Source organism: Suricata suricatta, chromosome 1 (genome assembly GCF_006229205.1).
Source record: "Suricata suricatta isolate VVHF042 chromosome 1, meerkat_22Aug2017_6uvM2_HiC, whole genome shotgun sequence".
Lineage (NCBI taxonomy): Eukaryota > Metazoa > Chordata > Mammalia > Carnivora > Herpestidae > Suricata > Suricata suricatta.
Window position 1 is genome coordinate 188,664,870 of NC_043700.1, and position 24,934 is coordinate 188,689,803.

The 24,934-nt window shown below is 51.5% G+C and overlaps 1 long non-coding RNA gene across 2 annotated transcripts; it reads right to left on the reverse strand.

Annotated features, from left to right (window-relative positions):
* Positions 1-169: 169 nt before the first annotated feature.
* LOC115286241 lies at positions 170-23,306 on the reverse strand. Of its 2 annotated transcripts, none has more exons than XR_003905962.1 (4): positions 23,139-23,306; positions 9,506-9,606; positions 8,681-8,778; positions 170-227 (listed from the first exon to the last, which is right to left on the reverse strand). It is a non-coding gene; the product is annotated as an uncharacterized LOC115286241 (long non-coding RNA). The 2 variants fall into 2 exon arrangements; XR_003905963.1 differs by lacking the exon at positions 170-227 and adding an exon at positions 1,629-1,888.
* Between the last annotated feature and the right edge of the window lie 1,628 nt (positions 23,307-24,934).

Here is a 24,934-nt window from a genome sequence, read left to right on the forward strand (position 1 = left end):
GCACGGAGGGTTAATACCCTGCGGAACAGGGCCCTGTCAGAAGTGTGCGCCTTGGGCCCGGCACCCAGGGACCAGGATCCAGCTCTGTCACTCGCAGGCTCCCTATAACCTCAGGATACTGCATGGCCCTGGACCTCGGTCTTTGCACTGTGCAATGGGGGCAGTCATACCTGTCAGCACGGATGTGACATTGATATGGGATACTGTAGGCCCAGCACCTGTGAACGCTTGACAAATAGTGGGTATAATGTTAATGTGAAATTCGCTTACCTTTCTTTTAAGCTTATTTATTTATTGGGGTGGGGAGTAGAGAGAGAGAGGGAGAGGGCTCAGGGCTGAGCCCAATGTGGGGCTTGAACTCACGAACTATGAGATCATGACCTGAGTAGAAGGAGGATGCTCTACTGACCGAGCCACCCAGGGGTCCCTAAATTTCGCTTTTCAATACGTAGGTCAGGTCTCCCCTTATCTTGGAGGCTCTCTCCCTGGCTCTTCCCCTCAGTTTCCTGTGTGTGTCACACATGTTGGTGGTGGCTTCCTTTCATGTTACATTCAAACTATCCCTTGACTTGTGCACCTGCCTCCCCAGATGCATAGACGGATCCTTTGCGTATACACTGCTCCCAGTAAGCAGACAGAGGGGGTAGGGCCGTGGGCATCGGGAGGCCACAAAAGGAAGAAAGGTCATTTCAGAAAGAGGTTCACAGGTAGCACAAGGTTCCCCCCGGGGTGCCAGGGAGAAGAGGAAGAGGGCACGCAGGGGTGCTAGCTGCGTGGGAAGGAGGTGCAGGGGGAGGTTTTAGGGTGAACAGGGGTGCAGAGAGCTGGGGCACTGTCCCGACCACCCAGGAGCACCCCTGCAGGGGTTTAGCAGAGAGGCTTTGCTGAAGTCTAGGTAGGAACGCTGAGCGCAGCGTGGATATTTCCCGGCAGGGGCGAGGCTGCTGAGAAACGAGGAGCAACATGGTTCCGGGGTCCTCTCCAGGCACCCGACCCTACGCCCCTTCCCAAAGGTGTGACGGGGAAGCCAGGCTGGAGTTGGGAGGCTCGCTTCCATTTTTTCTGTCCCGTGATCATTAGGTTTGCTGATAAGTGGGGATTATTAATTAAAGGGATAAAGCGTGTGCTTCCAAGGGTGATTACCGTTACTGTAAATCAGACTTAATGGCGGCAGAAATTCATTAGGGATTCATTTCCTAATGATAACGAATTGGCTTCAGCAGATGTCAGACTCAGCCGTGACCGTAATTCTAATTTCGGGCTCCAGGACTGGGAAGTGTCCCGGGCCAAGGAATCAGAGTACCCTTTCTCAGAACTCTGGGGCTGTTTAGTGTGTGGCCGGGCAGCCACATGCACGCCGGCTTCTCCTGAGGACCTCTGGGCCTTTGCTCTTGACAGCTCTTCTAGATGCAACACTCCTGCTACCTTGTCTCTTGAGCTTCACTTTCCTTGGAAGTCTTCCCTGACTGCTCCCGGGCAGGGCCGGGCCCCTGGTCACTTCCTCTCTGGACTTCCTCAGGGGCAGACCCTTCCTTTAACTCTATCCCTGCTTCCCCGGCACCTGGCACATAAATGGTGTTCCTGGTGATGGTTGAACCCGTGCATAGATGAGCATATGCATCTTTTGCTGAAGGCGTCCGACGTGGCTTAACTGCAGCCAACCAATTCTATTTGGAACTTGGTGGCCAGAGAGGACCTGCCGGGGATGGGAGTGAGCCCCCTGGTCACCTGGAACATCAGGTCTCTCCATGTGAACCAAGGTGAGTCCCCAGGCACGCAGATGCCTAGACTTTAGCAGGTCCCGGGGCTGGTGAAATTGACAGGACATTAACCAAGGCAGTGGGAAATAAAGGACACCACGCCTGTTGCTAAGCCTCAGTTTCCTCGCCTGTAAAATAGGATATCAATGGTTATTGTGAGGAACACGTGAAAAAATATACACCAAGCTCAAGTACTTAAGGCCTGGTAAGGATTCAACAAATATGAGCCATTGTTATGATTTTGCTGAACGAATGAGGCAGAATCGCCAACTTTGTAACCGGGAGGAGAGCTGTGTGGCTTCTAAGTATAGGTGGACAGGACAAGAAGGACTCAGGAGGGCCTCAGCCTCGCAGGAAGGCCACGGTGTGCCCAGGGGGTGGGAAGGAAGGAAAGATGGCGCCTGGCCCCTACAGCGCCAGGCCCTCAAGTGGTCCAAGCCATGACTGGCCGCGGCAGCTTTCCAGAACAGTCTGGCAAGGCAGATCAGCTCAGCAAGCACAATGATCGTTTCCAGCACACAACGTGGCCCTTCTGCATCTGCTCTTTTCAGCCGATTGCTTGCAGGGTGAGTCAGGCAAGGATTGGGTCCTTTATGGACAAGGAACCAGGCTCAGTAGAGCTGAGAGACCTGCCCGTGGCACTCAGCAGAGACTCAGGCCCCGCCAGCCTGCTTCCAAACCATCTGGAAACCTGACTGGCCGTCCTCAGAGGAGGAGGGCTGGTCTCAACAGCTGCCCGGGCTACCTCAGTAACCACGGAAGAGGAGGCAGGTCTGTTCTGATACTGCGTTTTGTTTGCTGGGCCAGGCGTTAACATTTGGGTTCCCCGCCCGTTGCCAAAGCCTCTTGGGGAAGTAATCTGTAAGTGTCTATTAACATTCGGAGACATATGGTGCTTTGATCCTGCAGTCACACTTCTGGGAACCTACGCTGCAGAAATGAAAACCCTAGAAGGTAAGGCTATAGGAATAGGATGCTTGTAGCAGGTTTGTGGGGGCAAAAACCTGGAAGCAATCTGAAAGTCCATCAGGACTGAAAGATGGTTGAATAAGTGATGATACACGTCTTTTGGGAACATCAACCTTTTAAAAATTAGATTTCTATGTCATTATCTGGAGTGCCGTCCTTGCTACGTTGCTAAGTGAAAATCAAAAAATATGCAGGAAGCTTCCAAGTTGGCCAGAGATGTGAATTATGCAATACCATAAAAAAATAATTAAAAAGGTCTATATGTGGATTTATATTAGTGTTCTTGGACTGCCCTAACAAAGCATTACAGTCTGGGAGGCTTAAAGAACAGAAATAGTGTTTTCTCCATTTTGGAGACTCAAAGTCTGACATCAAGGTGTGGGCAGGGTTAGCATCTGGGAGTGGCTTGGTGTCTCTAGATTTGGGGTGATTGTACACGGTGGGGAAATACTAGAAAACAAGATGGGGGCCAGGCTGTGTAGACGCCCACCCCCAACTAAAAAGTAAGACCCAGAAAAAGGACACATAGACACCTGTTCAAATAGCCTCCCACATTTAACCTCTATGAGTTCCTGCCGGCTAGTGCTGACCCTGACCCCTGGCAGAGACTGGCTCCATTCTTCACAATTGGAAGAACAAATCAATTTTGTGACTCAGGGGGTACTGCACCCATTTATCAGGTGAGAACATTGAGGCTTCAGATGATTATCCACCAAGGTCGTCAGGGCGACTCCACACTGGGATTTTCCCCCTTCCTTGTACTTCCCGATAGTCTTGGCGGCAGCCCTGTCCCATCAGGGGTGTCTATTCCCCTGACTTCTCACGGTAAGGGGAGGGAGACAGTAGTGAGGTCTCGCCTAATCCCTCAGAGGCACGTTCTCATGTCACATCTGGATGTGGTTGGCCGTGGCCCCGTGCGAAGGGTTTTCTTTTGGAGTGCCTTTTTATAGACCTGTAACGAAATTCTCTTGTGCTTTGCAGATCCCAGCTTGCCCTTTCAAACCTAATCCTACCTCTCGTGGGAAGTTGGAGGCTTTTCAGTTGTTTTCCTAAGAGCAGTAGAGACAGGTGTACCTCTTGTAGCCATCCTAGCTGTTTGGAAGCCGTCTCCACCGCTTACGTCGCGGGGCTCCTGGCAGGGAGCCCATCGTGCTGCGTGTGTTAGCTGTGACCTCATGCAACGCTCCTAGCCCCCCTAGGGAGGCTTACTATCCCCAGTGGACAGAAGAAGAGACAGGGTTCAGAGAGGTGACGGTTCCTGCCCCAGGGCGGTTGTTAAGTAAGCGACAGAGCCAAGACTTGTGTGTGACTGCATCATGCCCTCCTTCGCGTTCCTCCGCATGGCCGCTGCCCGAGGCCACACCCTGGCCATCGTTCTTCTGGACCATTTTACCCCCTGGCCTCTGGGCCGCAATTCTTGTCTCTTCCCCTTCCTGCCTCCAGATTTTCCTAAATCCCAGATCCCTTCAGCCATCCCCCTGCTTAAAACACCAATGCGTCTCCATTGGCCTTGGGACAAAACTCAGTTTGTCAGCTGTAATTCTTCCCTCCATGGTCATGATCTCACGACTCGTGAGATCGAGCCCCGTGTTGGGCTCCACGCGGAGCCTGCTTGGAATTCTCTCTTTCTCTCTGCACCTTCCCCTGCTTTCGCGCTCTCTCTCTCTCAAAATAAACAAACAAACAAATCTACAAACAAACATTTAAAAATGAGTTTTCATAGGAGTCGTCCTTTTGGAGAGAGGACTTTTTAACGGAATAGAGCTAATAAGGTAGAACGACAATGATGACAAGTAGAGTAGGGTTGCATGTTTATACCCCGCCCCTCAAACAGGTAAGAGACTGTAACTTCTGCATTTTCTGTGAACCACCTAACCCCTAAGCTTGGGCATCAACAGAGAGGAGGGCGGCACCTAGTCTGATAATCATGGCATCTCAGTCTCTCCCACAATTGTCTCCTGGGGTAACAGTCTCTTTCAGGTGAGTGCTCAAACTTTCAGGGTTCCTCCTTTTCTCTGGGTGTCCACAAGGATGCACTGTGGCTTCCGTGACCCCGTGCCATGGCTCTGCGATGGCGTGTCTGGTTTGGTCTGATCGGGTCCCTGGACCCTGTGTGGGATCTAATGAGGGGCCGCTGGGCCCCGAAGGCCTTCTGGGGCATCATCCGGCCACTCGTGGCAAATGGCCTTGACTGTTTCCTTCTGTTCTCAGAGACCCTGTGTTCTGTGGCCCCTTCCTTCTGACTGGGGCCTCTCCTTGTTCCCTCGGCCTCTTCCTCCTTGCCAGGGCATTTGGGAAACTGTGAATGCTCTGTTGACCTTGGAGAATGAGCAGTGTCTCCTCAGGGTCACGTATCTAGACGTTTCCTGTATCCACGCTTCACTCTCACCCTTGGCCACCATGTTTGATGCTTCACCACATACAACGTGGAGCTAGATTCTCTTAGACGCTTGCAGCCTCCTCTAGCTGTGCCTGGGCAAGTGAGTCAGGAGCCTGATGCAGCCAGAAAAACTAAGATGATTTTTCTTCCTAAGCTCCCGGCCCCATTAGAAGCTATCTTCATGGCTTGACTTCCCCTCATGCCTGCAGGGCTAACCTTTTATGGGTATGGAACATTCCAGTAGGGCAAGTTAGTGGCAAGTCAAGCCTTTTCTGAGGCAAACTCTGCCATTGTTCCTTCATGCCTGTCTAGTTCCTCGTAGCTGTTTTCGGGTGTTAGAAAATTGGATTAAGCTTCAATCGCATTTTCCCCTAAACACAAAAGTCCAAAATTAGTAGCACATTTCTAACAGACCTCACTTAAAGCCACATCAAATTAAATAGAGTCATTTTAAAACGGTCCTGTATATATTGCGCAGCATGGATTGGGAAGGTTTATGAAGTGAGGTATGTTTGTAAATACTGGAAAGCTCAAAATTGTTTTGACCTTGTGATATTTGAACCATATTCTTGTAAATTGTATTCAACTTGGAATTGACATCCTGTGGATTTACAGTCCTTGCCCCCCGACATACTGCTTTGGAATTTTATTACAAGCCCATTTGATGATGTTTTGTTTTTATGAACCTTGATGTTATCCAAAGTTGCATAAGATCAAAGACGACTGAAGATAGGAGCTCTTTGAGAGCCTCTCTTCATCCTTCAGAACCTCTCATTTTCAGGATGCATTAACTGAGGCTCTGGGAGGTGAAAGAAATTATTTAAGCCACCTAGAGGGTGGGTGTCTGGGCTGGGGCTTGCATGCAAGGCTCTGGGAAGATAGGGTGAGTGGACTGACCACACGCTGTGAAGGGACAGAGGTGAGCCTGAACTCCACGCCAAGTTACCTCCTTCGCCAGCTCTGTGACCTTGGCTACGATGCTCACCTCCCGAGCCTCCCCTCCCCAGCCCCCTGTGAAGTGGGGACATGTGTCCGTATCTCCGGGTGGTTTCAAGAGTTAAATGAGGTAGATGGCAAGAAGCATGAAGCATAGAACCCAAGGTCTGGTTCCTGGAAGGTGCCGGGTCCCCATTCTGTCCCTTTCTCCAGTGGCTCCTGGCCCAGCACATACTCCACTAAAATGGGCTGGGCGTGGGGACCACCGGGGCAGGGGCACCCGGGAGTGAAGGCAATGGTGCTTCATTTCATTGGCCGACGTGCAGGCTCTTGGGGACCAAGGAGTAAGGGGTGCTGGTAGGTGGTTGTCACAGGGCTGTATACTCAGGTCCGACGCCCTAGCTGTGGAGATTCGTGCGCTGGAAATCACTTCCATTCTTGCCACCCCTCCGGACTCGCACGTCCCTTCGCGTCTGTGCCCCTCGGGGCCTGAGTACTGACTCAGGAACCGTGTTTGGCTGTCTGTAACAGAATGTCACTAAAAGGGCTCAACCAAGGGGTGGTTTATGCTTCCTTATCTCATGAGGAGTCTAGAAACGGCCGGTCTTGGCTGGTGCAGCAACTCAGTGATGCTCTTTGGCTCCTTCTGTCTTCCTGCTTCCCATCTCTAGTGTGTGGCCGGCATTCACACGGTCACTTCCTGGGTATATGTGGTCACTTCCTGGTTACAAGTAGTCACTTCCTGGTTACAGGCTGATCACTTCCTGGTTACGGGCTGTCACTTCCTGTTTATGGGCTGGGGGGCCAGCCCCAGTCTCCCAGGTGAATTGCAGGAAAAGGAAGAAGAAGGAAGCATCGGCAGAGAAGGAAGTAGAAGCTTTCCCAGAAACCCCTAGCCAGCGCTCTTCACACATAATGGCAGATTAAAGATGGCCAGGAATTCTTTGTCACTCCCTCATTGAAGGGCAGGGCCTGTGTCCTCTCACCTTGACTCCAAGTGGGCTCAGGGTCACTTGAGCTTCTCAAAGGAAGTCTTCCAGACTGAGCCTTTAAGGAAATGGTGGCTCCTATTCCCTTGTTCTTGGAACCCTTGCTCTTGGAACCTAGCCACCAGGCTGGGAGGAGACAAGTTGCCTTACAGAGAAGGTTCCAGCCTCCAGTCCCCAGACACAGCACTGATTGCCAGCCATGGGAGCAAGCCATCTTGGGAATGGATTCCCGGGCCCCACTGAGCTGCTACAAGCTGAGCCCTGGCCGCAGTCAGATCACAAAGGAGACAGAGGATGGTTGCGGTATGAAGTCACTAGGTTTGGGGTTGGTCTTCTGCTCTGTGATAGATGAGAGAGCACAGGCCATTGGCCAGGAGGATGTCACACGGTCACCTCTAAATGCCAAAGAGGCTGTGTGTGTCTTTTTTTTATTAATTTCTTTTACTGTCTTTATTATTTTATTTTGAGAGACAGAGACAGAGAGCGAGGAGTGGAGGGTCAGAGACAGAGGGAGACACAGAATCCGAAGCAGGCCCCAGGCTCTGAGCTAGCTGTCAGCACAGAGCCCGACGCAGGGCTCGAACCCACGAACTGTAAGATCATGACCTGAGTCGATCGCTTAACCAACTGAGCCACCCAGGTGCCCCGCTGTGTGTGTCTTTAAGAGCCACACTGTCGCCTGGAAAAAGAAAATGTGTTCTTCAGTAAGGAAGGAAAGAAGAGGGAGAGAGGAGGCACCTGACATTGCTGACCCGCACCCGTGATGCTCGTTCAACTTCATGGCTGACAGGTCTTTCCTCCCCATCACTGTTCTCTCTCTCTCTCTCTTTCTCTTTTATTGTTTACCCCCTAAAGATGCACTCCAGTGGCCCCTGAGCGGCTCAGTCAGTTGAGCGTCCAACTTCAGCTCAGGTCATGATCTCACAGTTCATGGGTTCCAGCCCCCCATTGGACTCTGTGCTGCCAGCTGGGAGCCTGGAATTCTGTCCACTTCTCTTTCTGCTCCTCCCTTGCTTATGCTTTTTTCACTGTCTCACTCTCTCTCTCTCTCTCTCTCAAAAATAAATAAACATTAAAAAAAAAAAGAAGAGTGTACCCCACAGGCATACAGCATGCACTCCATATATATACTTATAAATTATGCATGTATGATAACTATAAATATAGCCAATGCTATAAACCTTATACAAAATAGACATTTCAAAATGGGGGTTGAAAATATTAAATGAGATTTTTAAAATATACATATTTATTTTATTCATTCACAGCACTACAATGAAAATTATTAAATTATTAATAATCTTTTGAGTGCTTTTTTTTTTTAAATCTCATGGGTGGCTCAGTCAGTTAAGTGTCTGAGTCTTGATTTCAGCTCAGGTTATGATTGCATATTGCTGAGTTTGAGTCCCACATTGGGCTCTGCACAGACAGTGCAGAGCCTGCTTGGGATTCTCTCTCTCCCCTCTCTCTCTGACCCTACCCCCACTTGCTCTCTCTCTCTCTCTCTCAAAATAAATAAACCTAAAAAAGCATTAAAAAATCTCTTTTGTCATAAAATCCATAGCTAATATCTCTAGGCACAATATATAACTATTCACAGAAGTTTGTTGTTAATGATAGTGGATGTGAATCCATATTTAGCTCACTTTCTTGATGAATTCTCTGTCTCTCTGTCTCCATCTCTCTCTTCGTCTCTTTCTCTTTTATTACCATTGCTTCTGATGAGATGTCCTAGGGTTTGTACCTAAGAAAAGACAGAGAGCTCACACTTGGAGAAGGGTGAGTGTCACAGCTGCTGTTATCTTGCTCCGTCGGGTTTACACGTTTAGGATTATCTTCAATCCATGGTTACTTCGCAGGGATTTGGTTCAGCTGTGTGTCCATAAGAGTTCACGTAACTGGGAGGTAATACAAAGTCGCCAGCGCACTTCACTGGGGAGGGATGAGCACAGGGACCCCGAACAGGCCAGAGGAGGAGTGGGCCCTCCCTCGCCCCCCCCCATGGGGTGAGGACTTTTCTCACAAGGGACACAGGCTGGCCTGATTTCCCCATTCCTGCTGGAAGATAACAATAAATCAAAGTAGAAACTCTTAGGCATTTGCTTACACCCATGCGTCATCTTGCATGGCCCCGGGTGTGCGTTTTTGCCATTTTTGGAGCACAGCTGCCTCTTTCACTGCAAACTTCTTGGGGACACAGCTTATGTCCTGTACATCTCTGGATCCCCAGTGTCTGGGGCTGTCCTGACACCGGGAAGTCGCTGGCCTGGTGTTTGTTGAATGAATGAATGAATGAATGTATGAATGGACAGGACAGGTCCATGAGTGCCAGGCCCCAAGTTCTAGGGCTGGGCTCAGGAATGGAACTGGTGTCCGATTCAGCAGTGTGCTGCTCCCAAGCTCACTTTAACGGTTCCAGCCTCATTTCTCAGTCTCTAAATGGCAATTCAGAACAGCACCACGAACCACACCTGATGTCCAGAGGAGCTGATGAGCCCGATGTGGGAGAGAAGAGTGGGGGCTCCCTCAGGGTCTGACACGGTACACGCTTAGCAGACATTTGTCCCTTCTCCTGGAAAAAAAGAATAAAACGCAGTGGCAAGCCCAGTGCCCAGGGTGACCATCAGCTTCCTATTACTGCTCAAGCAGATGACCACACATTTATTCTCTCGCGGGTCTGGATGTCAGAAGTGCGATGTGGCTCTCACTGGATTAAAGTCAAGCTGAGGGCAGGGGCTGGTTCCTTTCTGGAGGTTCTCGGGGAGAATCTGTTCCTTGCCTTTTCCAGCTCCTGGAGGCCACCCTCATTCCTCAGCTCGGACCCTCCCTCTGTTGAAGCCAGCAATTACCCCGCATCACCTTTTTCTGACTGGCCCTCTGGCCTCCCAATTATAAGGACACTTGTGATTCCACTGGGTCCACCCTGAAAATCTGGAAGACTCTCCCCATCTCAAGATCCTTAGCTTAATCCCAACTGCGAAGTTCCTTTGGGCTGTTCACAGATTCCAGGGATCAGAATGTGGACATCTTTGGACAGAGGGAGTTCACCTGTCCCAGCGAACTGCCACCCAGTTTGGGACCAACCAGTTCTAGCACTGGTGGTCCTGTGCCCTTGAAATCCCCAGGGGCCCAGGCAAACTGGGCCTGTCGACCGTGTGATCGGGTGGCATCACATTAATGGTTAGAAGACGGGCTGTGGGGGGCACCCGGGTGGCTCAGTCGGTTGAGTGTCCGGCTTCAGCTTAGGTCATGATCTCGCGGTTCGTGGGTTCGAGCCCTGCGTTGGGCTCTGTGCTGACAGCTAGCTCAGAGCCTGGAGCCTGCTTCAGAGTCTGTGTCTCCCTCTCTCTCTGACCCTCCCCTGCTTACGCTGTCTGTCTCTCTGTCTCAAAAATAAATAAAAACATTAAAAATTAAAAAAAAAAAAAGAAGAAGACAGGCTGTGGGGTTAGACAGAACTGGGGAGGAAGTCCCTTGCTGCCACTTACTGGGTGTGAGCACATTAGAGGTCGGGTGCGAGGAAATAAACGTGTAGAAAGGGGGCGCCATTATCGTCATTATGTGAAGAAGTCTGTGTGGGTGCTGGGGGCCCTAAGGGGCCACCCCCAGGCCCTTATACCTCATTGCTAAGCCTGCCTGTCCTCAAACCCCACCCCGGGCTCCCTGTGGGCACTGCCCCCTGACACTGGGGACCTACACTCAGCAAGGGCGGAATGCAGACCCAGATTCTGCAACCTTGAATGTCCAGCCGCACTGGGCAGCCCTGAAGACACCGGAGCAGAAGGGGACAGGCCAAAGCAGGTGAACGTGCTCCCTTTTGCTGAACTGAGCTCAGCACGTGGGCTGCTCCCCAGGGCAGAAGTGGGGGGCACTTCCTGAGGTTGTCAGACCACTGGGTCCCTCAAACGGAAGTTCAGGCTATGGACGGCAGCCTTGGCAAAGCATCCAGTAAGTCCGGACCTTCCTGGGCTGCCTTTTCTTCCTCCGGAAAGACACAGCGAGGGGGGAGAGCCCCCACCCACCCACGCGCCCAAACACAACAATTTATTTAAGTTTATGGTGAGGTCAGTCTACTTGACTTTGGGCTGTTCTGCTGATTGGTATTTGTTTAGGAGACAGATCTGTTCTGCATGAACAGATCCGGGGTACTCCCCCCCCAACTGGCTCAAATAGGGGGTGGCTGTAAAGTCTAGGGACACAGGAACCGTGCTTGGCTGGGGAGCAGCTTGAATTAGAGAATCCTGCATCTGCATTGTGATTATATCTCATTTGCATCTCACTTCCTGCCGCCACGTTGGGAAGCCCTGGGCATCTGTGGCTGGATTCCTGCATTGGAATGAGCCTCCAACTTGAGGGGGCTTAACGATGATGCTCTGCTCTGTCTGGCATACCCTGATCTGCTCTGTGCGGTGCCCCAGGCTGCAGGGCAACGGGCAAGAGCCTAAACCATGGTTAGGAAGACGACGAAAGTAAGTTCCAGAAGCCCCCTCCTAGCATGGGCTGGACAGACCCATCTGCTGCTCCCCAGGAGTGACAGTCAAGCAGGAAGGCCCCTGATTGCAAAGTCACCCGAATAATAGAATGCAAATCGTAAGAGGATGGGCCAGTGGCTGGATGGTACATCCCTGGTCTCAGCAGCGGGACCATCCCCTTGACAGCCCCGTTCGGGCTCCCCTGGTGGATCCTCCCCACTCCGGCCACGTCTTGGCTTACCATCTGCACATCTTTTGACACTCCTGGTATCACCCACTCAGGACATGCTCCCCGCCCTCCTGCTGGCTCTACACTCTGCGGTCCCTTCCCCTGTGTGACCTGCCATTGTCCTGATCACACTACATCATCATTTGATGAGGGAGCCTGGGGCAAGCTAAGGGCAAAATACAGGCCAGCACCCCCTCCCCCACCCCGGTGGGATTTGTGCGTGAAGCTCCTCGGACCCTCCCGGCTGCCCAAGAGGAAAGGGGTTTAAGTGCTGGCCACGGTGACGGGGGAAACTAAGGCAAATGAAAAATTAAGTTCCCTTACTCCCGATGGCCCACTGACAAGTCCTTGAAATAGGCTGAGTGACCTCCCTCTAGGAGCTCCGCCGCCTCCACAAAGACACGTTGCTGGGGACAAAGGGACTCTTAGCTTCACATTTTCCCAACAGTAAGGATCCTGTAAGTCTACTTCCTTTATCTCAACTGCCCCAAGATCTCTGCCGGGAACTAGGCTCCAAGCTTATGCCCGCCCCCCACACACACGTCTAAAGGGTCTCCCGACTGAGGTTTATCAAATGGTGATGAATGGTGTTTCCCTAGCAACAGCTGGCCCTCAAGGGAAACTTCACTTCCAAAATTTCTTAGAGACTTACTTTATCCCTGACCCCCTCTCAACCAGAGGGTATCTAATGAGTTACCCCATCAGGACCCCAGTGCAGCTCTTCCTGCCCACAGGTCGGTCCTGTCTCCGTGATTTTTGGTGCTTTTTGCACCAAAGACACCCGCAAGAATTCTTTCTTGGTCGTCAGTTCCGGACCACCCCGCCATCACCCCCAAAACGTCATCGTAATTGACCTGATTCCTCTCTTTCATGTTAGTTTCTCATATTTATTCTTAGAGTAGGTTTCATGGAGAGAGAATTCACAAAACGTGAGCTTCGCCACTTTAAAGTGTACAATCGTTGGGGCGCCTGGGCCTGGGCGGTCAGTCGCTTAAGCGTCTGACTTCAGGTCAGGTCATGATCTCACGGTTGGTTCTGTAAGGATGCAGGTCCGATCCAGCCTTCCCGGCTGTCCCGGAGCTGGTCGCGCCGCACTGCCGCGGTGGAAATGAGCCTGCCTGGTGGCAGCCTGTCCTGGCTGAGGGGGGCAGTCCCCCCGCCGGCCGCCGGTCCAATCCAGCCTTCCCCTGTACTTAAAGGGGCGCGCATTGAGGAGGGACAACTCCTGCGGCGCCCAATCGGGGAAGGCCGGCCAATACCTTTGACCTTTCTAGAGGCGGGCCTAGTCACGCCCCACGTGGGGCATCCTGGGCCCACTCTGATTGGTCAGTGCTCCAGATGGTGTGATTGGCTCCCACAACTGCCAGTGTTGATGGGGGGCAGGGATTGGATCACTGTACACCATCATCATTTCCTGTAACGCCCCCTCCCAAAGGCATAAAAGGCCCTGCCCTGCCTTTGTTCTGGGCTCTCTCCACGTGGCCAGCGGGTCGGCTGGAGGCTCTGAGCCCGAGCTTAAGCTTGTAATAAAGGCCCTTTGCTTTTGCAGGCGTGACTCGGTCTCCCTAGCGGTCTCTGGTGCTTGTTTTGGGGCGATTTGGGGCGATTTAAAAAACTTGGGTACAACAGTTCAAGAGTTCGAGCCCCGCATAGGGCTCTGTGCTGACGGTGCAGAGCCTGGAACCTGCTTCGGATTCTGTGTCTCCCTCTCTGCTTCTCTCACTCTCTCTCCTTCAAAAATAAAGAAACATTATAAAATTAAAAAATAAAAAAGTGTCCGATTGTCACCAGACCCCAGTGGGTCTGCTCCCTGGTGAGTTCTAGATGGGGGATTTCACTGGGGTGGGGGTAGTCTCTCAAGGTCACATTATTTGCACAAATAAGATCCTGAAGGAGAACTCTCCGGAGCCCTGACTTGAATATCCAGAGGGGGATTTTAACGTTGTCATGAGGCGGAAGTAACAGTCTCTGCACTCACTGCACTTTCTGATCCGTCAGAGCAGGTGTCTTCCTGAAAGCGTCTTTTCTTATTGCAACTGTTAGTTTGTTCCTAAAAAGTGGTGGTTTCTCAGTGTTGAGTTGAAAGGGCTCCCAGCGTATTCTGGACACTGGGAACTCTTTGCCCCTAAATGATTTGCAACTATTTTCTCCCATTCTCTCTTTTCAGTTTCTCATTAGTGTCCTTTGAGATGAAAATTTTAATTTGGGGGAAGTCCATTTATTTTTTTTTTCTTGGCTTGCTTGTGGTGTTCTATCTAAGCAGCGGTTGCCTGATCCAAGGCCATGAAGCGATTAGCCCAAGGTCACTTAACTAAGGAGTCAGGAAGCTCAGGAGAACAGACCCAGGCACCTGCTGTCCCGCTGCCCCCATCCGCCTCTGAGCAGCAGGGTTTACTCAGCAGAACGTGACAATCATGCTGGGATGGTTGCTTTTTAAAAAATATTTATTTATTTGGGGGAGAGCACCAGCCAGGGAGGGGCAGCGAGGGGGACAGAGGATCCGGAGCGGGCTCTGTGTTGACAGCAGCGAGCCCAACATGGGGCTTGAACGCATGAACTGCGAGATCATGACCTGTGCTGAAGTGGACGCTGAGCCCACTGAGCCACACAGGGGCCCTGACGTGACGGCTACTTGTAAGTGTCAACTTGAGCGGACCAGGAGGTGCGATTCCAGATGAGGTTAGCATGTGACTCAGCAGCTGAGTAAAGCAGACCCCAGTCACCGGTGAGAGTGGGTGTCATCCAGTCCCTTGAGCGCTTGCATCGACCAACAAAAGGCAGAGGAAGAAAGAATTCCCCCTCTGCTTTGTCTCCTGGCTCACTGACCCAGGACATCTCAGCTCATCCTCTCCTGCCCTTGGACTTGGGTTTACACCATTGGCTTGCCTGCTTCTTGTGCCTTTGGACCTGGACTGAATTCCACCACCAGCTTTCCTGGGTCTCCAGCTCAAAGGCAGGAGATAGTGGGACTCCTCGGCCTCCTAAGCCAATATCTCAAAACAAATCTCTCCGTCTGTTTGTCTCCCACTGGTTCTGTCTCTCTGTGGAGCCCTGACTTGACACAAACGCCAAGTGGCTTTCCTCCCTCAACCCGGGACACCTTTTATTTTCTCTCGGCTAACTCCTCCAACCACATAATTCTGCCCAGGACTTCCCACCTCCAGGAAGCCTTCCTTAATGTCCCCTTCACGCTCATGCTGGGGTAGCTGTCTTCTCGGAGGCCACACCACCCAGGGCTTCCCACGTCAGAGGCCGTTCTAGAGTTGGGAAGAGTGCGGGCCCCAGATCTGACTTCCATAGGCTGAATAGTGACTTTAAAGTGACTTCCCCGAGTCTCTCTCCTCACTGCCGGGTAGAGATGGTCCCCAGGGAACCCAACTTGCAAGTTTGTCATGGGGATTAAATGGGATGACATGGGAACCACGCTTGGAACGGTGCCTGTGCACACAAGTGCTCGGCAAATGCTAATTCTTCTCCACTGCACCGTGTCGCCATTTTCCACGTTGCCATGTTTGTTCTGGACTGCGAGTGGAGTCCTTGAGGCAGGGACCTGGCATATAGCAGGTGCACAGGTTGAATTAATAATTGCAAAATGGGCAGAGCTATCCCCTGCCTGGCTTCCCTCTCAGAGGGTGGACTTTACATGCAGTACTGCGGGAGAGAGCTCCGTGCCACTGGTCAAGTCCCACGAGAATGTCCGTGATTGTGACTGCCACAAACGCCTTGTAGCCATGTGCTGTTGCTAAAGGAGCCCGGCCCTTGGGCCGGTTGAAGGATAGCAGACTCCAGAGCATGGGTGATGATGATGTTCTCAGAGGCGTAAATCGAAATTAAGCACTAACACTTTGATTCAGCATTGATTTAAATGGAAAGAAACTATGTCATAACTGAATTGGACAAATCTGGGAGAGAAGAATTTGATTTTGATCACCACTTTATAAGTTCAAAGTGTCTTGCTCTGTAAGGCAAGGCAAAGGAAGCCAGAAGGGAAGAGTTTTCCCAGGCAGGAAAGGAAATTCCACAGAAGCCCTCCGGTCCATGATTTTTGAGATGCCGTGAAAACTTCCTGGAAAAACAATAAACTACAAGTTCTTTCTGGATTTTCATCATCATTAGATACAGAATCCTGATGAAACCTCTCCAGAAGGTCACGGTCAGCCTCGAAGCATGTCCATCACTGCACTAAAGTTATTAAGTGTTTTATTTGTACATAAGGTACGATTTTATTGTAGGGAGGTCGTGTGTTTATTACATTGTAGAGAGACTCACCGGCCTCAATCAACGGCTGTATCCATGATAGGTACACTCTTCTCAGAAAGTGTTGGATTCTTGCACCTGGTTCTCCTTCTGGGTTGTCTGTAGTGTAAAACAGTGCCTCTAACCGTGTTCGTGTCCACATACAAAGCCCACCTAGTTTGCTTGACACCGGGCGACTCGGCACTTTGGGGAGGTTATTGCCATGCTCTACAGGAGGAGAATTAAGTAGGTCAGTTGGGGATAAGCCAGCCCATGGACCTACGACCTCAAATCACCAGTCACAGGTAAGGGGATTTGGTGAAGCCACAAGGTCCAACGTGTTTGCCACATCCAGAGGATGAATTTCTGGTCTTCTTCTGAACAGAGACCGGCTTCCCCTGAGTCAATTCAGAGCTTTTCTGTGCCATTGCTTTCCAAGGAAGGCAGTTCAGGGTCTTCCCGATGACAGGAGTCTTTCTATAATGGTTCATTCACTATTTTGTCCATTCATTCATTCCAAAGACAGTCACTGCATGTCTACTGCAGAGCGGAAGCTGTTCTACGTATTGGAAAAATACCAACTATAACAGACCAGAGAAATGTGCTCTCACGGTGCTGGTCTTGAAATGGCAGGAAAGGAAAGCAGCAAGTAGACAGACCACCACAACGTGTTGTATATGAGGGAGGTGAGGCGTAGAGAGCCCCACCCCACATGAGGACACAGGGAGAGACCAGGAAGTGGGTCTCACCAGATACGGAATCTGCCAGAGCCTTCATCGTGGCCTGTCCGGCTTCCAGCACTGTGAGGAAGAAGTATGTACTATGTATAAGCCACCCAGGGTGGGTATTCTGTGACAGCAGCTTGAATGGACCAAGACGACTACATACAGAACCTCAGAACTTATAAAGCTGTTTAACAACAGTGGTAATAATAATAGCATCCATTATTGTGGGGACATGTCATGTTTCATTCCATTCCTCTAGCAAGTTTCCTCATTCATTCATTCATTTCTGGTAGTTATTAGTTTCCTGCTTTCCACGTGAAGAAACCAAGGCCCCAAGAAACGAAGTGACTTCTTCAGGTGGCCAAGGGAGGAATCGAACCCACACGTGTCTGATTCCGGAACCCAGGTAAGTTTTTTTAGGTCTTTTCTTCTGCCACTTTGTTGCTTACAACTTACCTTTCCTGTGAGAGAGTGGGTCCGGCTAATCACCCCTGCGTTGTCACTTGTGTCCTTAACTCAGACTTTTCACGTGTGTCCCCTGCCTGAACCCTGCCTTGCCCCCCCACTCCTGTTAATCTATGGAGCAACCCCCCAGGGACCGGGCAGGGTGTCACTCATCTCCGCCTCCCATTAAGTAAACTGGGTAGAATTGGGAGAGGGTTCCAAAGCCTGCCAGCCCATGGCACACCTTCCTAGCCAGCCACTCAGCTGGGAGCCGCCGCATTAGTCAGGAGAGGCTGGGCGGCACCAAGGTGACTAATCAACCAGAAACCTCAGGGGCTTCACCCAGTGAACACACGTGCTACCAAGTGTCACACCGGTGCTCTCCTGCAAGCCGAGACTCGGGGATCTGGAGAAGTGCACTTACACCTTGCATTAGCCCAGCTAAGAGGTGACGGAACCATCCTAGGTGGAGAAAACAGGTAAAGACTTGGAAGCAAGAATGAGTAAAGAACAAGGAACAAGAGAAAAATCAAATACACTGGATTGCATACAAATGAGAAACTTTTGTGCATCAAAGCACACCATCAATAGAGTGAAAAGGCAACCCATGCACGGAAGAAAGTATTTGCCACGCATCTGATCATATCCTAATCTATAAAATACCTGTATGACTTGACAACAAAAAACACAACTCAACTAAAAAATGGCAAAGGACTTATGGAGACTTGTCTCCAAAGATAAATGAATGGCCAATAAGCACATGGAAAGATGCTCAACATCACCGGCCATCAGGGAGCCGCACATCAAAACCACAATGATGGGTCACTTCGTTCCCACGAGGACAGTGACTACCCCAAAAGACAGAAAATTGTAAGCGCTGGCGAGAATGCGGAGGAACCGGATCCGTGAGCACAGACGGTGGGAATGGAAAGTGGTGCCACCACTGTGGAAAACAATATGGCGGCTCCTCAGAAAAATCACAAACGGAAGTACTACATACGTGATCCCGCAGCTCTGTTTCTGCATGCGTACCCCAAAGAATTGAAAGTGGGGGTTTGAACACGTATTTGTACACCACAATCACAGCAGTATTATTCATAACAGCCAAAAGGTGGGAATGACCCAGGTGTCCACGGACGGATGACTGGATAAACACTGTGGCCCAGCCTTCCATACGGCAGAAGGCTCTTCAGCCTCAAAACAGGAAGGGAATCCTGGCGCACGCCTGGACACCGGTGTCTCTTGAGGACATCATGCTAAGTGAAGGAAGCCGGTCACCAGAAGACAAACACTGGATGATTCCGCTCACATGAGGTCTCAGGAGCCGTCAAAATTCATAGAGACGGAAAAGAGAACGACGGTCGCCAGGGGCCAGGGGTAGCAGGGAACAGGGTGTTAGTGTTTAATGAGGAGAGTTCCAGATGCCACTCTCTCGTAGTTAAGATGGTAATTCTGTGTTATACATGATTTGCCACCATAAAGAAAGGGGACGGGGGAGAATGACTGAAGAAGGGCCTTTGGGGAAGTGTTTCACTTTGCAGAGGGGGTGTTGGAGGGACACGTCCTCCCCTGGGGGCCCCGGCTGTTGTCTCAAAGGCATTTCTGAAATGCCTGGCTCAGAAGGGCACCGCTTCCTGCCGCTGGGCGTCCAGGGAGCTTGTCCCAGAGCCTTGACCTCTCTGGCTGGCTTCCTTCTGGCCTGTGCCAGGCACCATCTGGAACCTCTAAAAAGTTCATTTAGCACAAAGGCAGAGGCTGTGGCGTTCGGGGTCTGCCCCTTATTGGGAGACCAAACTGCCCTTTAAAAAAGGAATTAATTCAAAATAAGTCCCCAGGGTCACAAATCATTAACAGACATGTTCCAAACATGTCCAAAGAACTGCAACTTCGGGGCTTCTGAAAGCGTCTGCTTTGTGCATGGGGGGCGGTTGGGGGGTGAAAGGAGGGACGTGTCCGCCAAGATTCTAACTTCACATGTGAACTGGCTTCCCCCCTCCCGCCTCCCCCCACCATTTTTTTTTAAGCCAGAAGAGGTATCTGTTGAAGGTATTTTTGTTTCCTTTTCCTTTTTGTATCTTCGGGCTTCCGAGTGGGGGGCAAAAGGTTACAGTCCGGTGGGGGTGGGGGGCTGCAGCGTTTTGCCATGTCTCACCCACTATTGCCCAGAGGAGGAATCAAGCTCTGATGGTCCAGGGACCGACCCCCTACCCTGCACCACCCCGCTGCCGAGGACCAGTCCTCCACTTGACTTGTGCTCCAGTGTCAGAGAGAGAGAGAGAGAGAGAGAGAGAGAGGTGGTGACTGAAGGTACACCTTGGGGGTGGGGGGAGTTTGAGCTGAAACAGGCTACATTTCAATCCTGGGGTCTCCCAGGAGGAGGAGGCCATTTGATTCCCAAGAACTACGGTGCCCGAGTTCCGAGTTCTGGGTGCACCCGTGTCACAGGTCCTGGGTCTCCTCAGGCTTTGCGCTTCCTCCCCACCCGTGGATGTCCCTTCCTCTCCTGGGCTGAATTTCAGTTCACCTTGAACTGGCTTCTTGAAGAGACACAGATGATATTTCAACTTCAGAGGGGGAAGCAGAGTGGGGAAGCCTTTCTGAATCTGACCCCTGGGGCTTGGAGTTGCACAAACGCCTTCCCGAGGCCGGCTGGATGCCACGCAGCAATTTCCGCCCCCTAATCTGACAGTAACTGTTCACCGGGCCTTCTCTCTCGCTTTCTCTGTTCCCCTCCGGTGCCGGGGCCTCCTCAACTGGGACCGATAGAGTCTCGTCATGAAGTCTGGCTGCAAGAGGCTGAAGGAAGACAGAAACTGATAAATGTCCTTTTGATGTCGGATCTGCAAAGCCAATAAGAAAAAATAAATCTCAACCCTGGGCCCACCGGGGTGGGTCAGAGCCGATGGAAGCCAGAGAACGTTCCTTCTGGAGCCCGGGTTCCTTAGTCCCCTGGCAGTTACATATTCAAAGGAGGGGGGCAGGCCCTGCAGGGAAGGACCCCCCCAGGCTCAGAACAAGGCAGGGAAACTAATTAGGTGAAAATCATTTAAATGGTTTTTAAGGCATTGCTTGATTTAAAGCATTTATCACCACCTAACGCATAATTAACAGCAGGACAAACGACTGAACGACTGAACGCAAGCTCTCTTCTATTCTGGGGGATTATGTTAATTTTCATTAATCTCATATATTACCATCTCTCTTCGGATGAATGTTATCTTAAAGGCCCAAATGCCTTCTTTGATCTTGGGAAGAAGAAAAAAAGAGACAGAGAGAGAGAAGAAAAGATTGTAACCTGTGTTTGTTTGGAAATGACATTTTAACAACAGGCTCCAAGTACAGGATCAGAAGTTTCTGGTATTCAGGAGTTAATCCAGCCACAAAAAGAAGGAAATTCTGCTGGGCTGGGGTGGAGGGGGCTGGGGTGGAGGGCGCTGGGGTGGAGGGGGGCTGGGGTGTAGGGGGCTGGGGTGCCGGCTGGTTCCCTCGTGTGTCTCTAGGTTAATGTGTTTATTAAGGTTCTAAGAGCAGGTCCTCGGTCCCACAGTCAGTCCCATGACTCCCTCATCCAGTTTCGTGGTTCGACATGTTTGCCGCCCCAACCATCCTAGCCCAGAGTCCTGTACAATGATTTTAATTTCACTTAATTGTTAAAAAATTTTTAGATGTTTTTTAAATTTATTTTTGAGAGACAGAGAGAGACAGTGCAGGCAGGGGAGGGTCAGAGAGAGAGGGAGACACAGAATCTGAAGCAGGTTGCAGGCTCTGAGCTGTCAGCACAGAGCCCGACGCGGGGCTCGAACCCACGAACCTGAGCTGAAGTCTGACGCTCAGCTGACTGGGCCACCCCGGTGCCCCTATTTTAATTTTAAAAATTGGTTAAGAAGATGCTGCTGCCTAGTAAAGCAACTGGCTTCTCATGAGTAGCCTCACACTTACTGGCTCTGGCTCCGTTAACTGCTTCACCACTGAATCCTTCTGCAGCCCACTCTGCAGATGAAGTTCAAGTGAGGCTCGGAAAACTTAGGGCTCTTGTCTTGGCCTGACGCCATAGCAGGGAGCCCTGCCCAGGAAGGCCACCTCCAGAGCCTGCTGCCTGACTACTGGGCTTCGATGCCCGCCTGTGTGATTGACCTTGGAAAGAAGGCTCTGGACCACCCACGGGCGATGCAAGCTTGCCCACCTGTTGGCCCGGTCCGGCTGAAGAATCTTGCGGCAATGCTGCTGGGCATGTGACCTTGTTGGGCAAGTATCCTTCCTTCCTTCCGGGCCTCTATCACCAATTTCCAAAAGTGCTTCCTCTTCTTAGCTTGCATCTATGGAATGTTTCTTTGTATTCCCATTTCACAGAAGAAAAGACTGAGACAAAAGAGCAGCCCTGCTCTGGCCATTCATATGGCGATGAACTGCAGAGCTGGGATTTGAACCCCAGGCGGGAGGATCCCCGGGATCTCATAATCTAGGTGCTACGTTGATTCATAACATCAAATTAGGGGCCCTTCTAGCTGTAGAATGGTCGGATTCCCCCACCCGTGGGTTTTGTAGCGTTATCTTGGCTGTGGCGGTCAATACATAAACCCACACAAGTAATAAAATTATACACAACTTAACACACACAGATACTCAAGTGAGTACAGGTAAAACTGGAAAATCTGAGTAAGATCAGTGGGTTGCATCAGTATCAGTGTCCTAGTTACGACATTTTACTACAGTTTTATTAAACGTGGGGCATAAATGCGGCAGAGATCTCTGTGTTTTTCCTACAACCTTACAACCTGCAATGCCCTCCATGACAGTTTCAATGAAAAAAATAGAAAGGAACAAAAACCATCTACAGACAGGATGAGAAGAAGGAGTTTCGCTGTGTGTATATGAAATGTTGAGAATACACAAACTATAGGACTTTGTCCCAGCCTTGAAGTGTCATGGATTCATAAATAATAGAAACAAATAGTCACCATGTATTAAGAGCCTGGGCATCGGCCCAATGCTCGGCACTGTGTTAATCTCCACGGTAGAGATTAATCCAGCGTCTGTGTCTCAGAGAGGTTGATGAACTTGCCCGAGGTAGCCAGCACGTACTTGGTTATGGTGGTGGTCGTGGGTTTTGAATCAGGCTTGACTCTGGATCCCAAATGGCCCTGTTCTCTTCAGACCCGGGCAGGGCTCCCTGGGCACCCACTACGCCAGCACTTTCCATTAAAATGATCGTATCCAACCCTGGTTCAGTGTGGTGAGACAAGCAATATCATCCCCACTTTGCAGACAAGAAGACTGAGGCTCGGGGTAGGAGGAGACTTGTATCCAGTCCCCCCTTCCTCTTATAAAAAGGAAATGGAACAGAATGCAGGTCCTCCAGCCCCTGGGGTTGTTCTGGGGGCTCAGGGCAGGCCCAGGGTAGACGCAGGAGCTAGATAAGTTGAGTGCGTGGGTTTCCAAGCTGAGAACAGGGTGTGAGCACAGCCTAGGGCTGTTTATTCAGCTTTAGGGGGAAAGATTTCATCCAGGGTCCTGGTCGGTGATAAAGCTGTTTTGTTTTCAAACCAAACATGGCCTTTCCTTGGAGGACTGGGAAGTTAGGGAAGAACGATACTGCATGTCTCTCTTGTGGATCTTTCCAGCCCTATCACCAACCAAAGAGCTCGCTGGGGGAGAGTTGAAATGGGCTGCCAGGGAGACTCAAGCCGCCGAGGGCAGCTTCAAAGGACAGCCATCTAGGAAGCTGGTTTTAAAAGCCCATGGCTAGTCCGCTCTAAAGGGGGGGCCCAGACACATTGCTGGTCTGGGCCCTGGGGTCCATGATCCTGACCCGAGCCTTGTGGGGCTACAGAAGTGTCTGCAGCGGGGGCCGGCCGGCCTTCCGCTCTGGGATGCGCTACTGAGCAGAAGATCTGCTCCTCCCCTCGGGGTGACGCGGCGCCAGGCCCAGGGACTCCGTATCTTCTCTCACTTTGACACACGACAGCCTTGGGAGGGACAGATTCTCCCTACTACCTACCGACCATTGCTGTTGTCACCTCTGTGCTGTGGTTGTGGTGGTGGCCGATCATATCAGCTACAAAGATGGCTGCCACAGTACGCGCCATTCCACGCTCCGGACGGTCGCAGATGCTCCTCCCACCGATTGACGGGGTCTCTGTTCCCTCCCTTTGGCCTCAGGGAGGCTGGTGATGATACTTGAAGTGACACTTTTGTGCCTCCCAAGCTATCTGATTATTAGGTCATAAGAATGCCGTGGACATCTACCATGCTCTCTTGGGTCACGGTCGCTGGGAAACAGCCGCCATGCTGTGCGGAAGCCCAGCCTAGTCCACAGGTAGAGGCCACACGTGTCCCAGCCAAGAGCACAGTGACGGGTGCCATCAGATGCCAAACCTGGAGGCGAAGCCTTCAACCCCTGTTGTTCGGGTCTCCCAGTCGAGATTCAGATGTTGGGGGACGGGCCGGGACCCCCAGAGCCTTGAATGTAGGAAGATGATTGTTTAATGCCGCTCTGGCTTAGGGTTCATCTGTTACTCAGCAACGGTAGTTTCAGCAACTACAACAACCATGGTACTAAGAGCTAACATTTATTGAGCCCTTGCTGTATACTCAGCCCTGGGTTAAGAGCTTACAGAGTCTGAGGTGGAAGGGGCTTTATTTCTGGACCAGTCATTCTCAACCTTGGGGAGATAAAAAAAATCCTTCTCCCCAACCTGCTGAGTCAGCCTCACGCCCAACGCCCCAGAGGATCGGACTGAACCTCGGAGAAGGGGCAGACTGAATGGACTCAACGGAGTGCAGCAAACATTAATCATAGCCCTCACCACTTGCCAGGTGCCTGGGCTTAGAAGCCCTCACGTCTTGTAGAAGATAGAATGTGGGTGCAGGTGACCCTGTAAACCAGCGGGGCCTAGAGTCCGTGATGAGTAGTCAAGGTCTTGTCGTTCTATGCTCTTCCCACAAGGGCTGGTCTCTCTCCTCCCTCCCTCCCTCCCCTCCCTCCTGCTAAAGCACAGAGAAGGAGAAAGTTGAAGCAACTACCCTAAATCACCCAGCCAGAGAGCAACTAGCCAGACTCTAGATGCAGGTCTGTTTGACTCCAAAGCCTGTCTCTTTCGTTATCCCCTGCTGCCTCCTGGAGTAAGCACTGGATGTAGGGGGAGATCTGGGTAAAGAGCTGTTCTTTCTGGCTGTGGGAGGTCCTGGGGGGCCGTGGAAGGCTGTGGGAGACCATGGGAGGCTGTGGGAGGCCGTGGGGGGCTGTGGGGGGCCATGGGGGGCCGTGGGAGGTTGGTTATCAGTGTCCATCCTCCCTTCTTGGTAACAATGGGCACATTTCTACATTCTACAACCTCTGCACCTAGGTGACCTAGCTAACACGTTCTGGCTAAGATGTGAGAGGTCCCGCGCGGCTTTTCCAGAAAAGCCCCCTGAGACAGAGGGCACGCACTCTGCTTCCGTCTCCCGCAAAAACAGAGCTGTGGACGCCTGGGGCTCTCGTGACCTCCTCAGACTCCGGAGCGGGTGCCGCGGCGGGGCTGGCAGGTGCTGGAAGACCCCAGGGCTCCGCCCCCACCCCCGGGGCACCTGGCTCCACTCAGCCCTTATGCGATAGGAACTGAGCTTTGCTGGCCGAGCCACAGAAGTCGGGTCCGGCTCCTGCCGGCCGAATGTGGTCCTGGGTGACGCTCCGGGCAGGCCAGGCTTCGTGGAAGGGAGTGGGCATAAGCTCGGGTCGGGTTTTGGAAGACGGGCAGGACTGTGACACGTGGGGACAGGGACAGCAAGGGTGAGTACAGCCCTTGAGGTGGC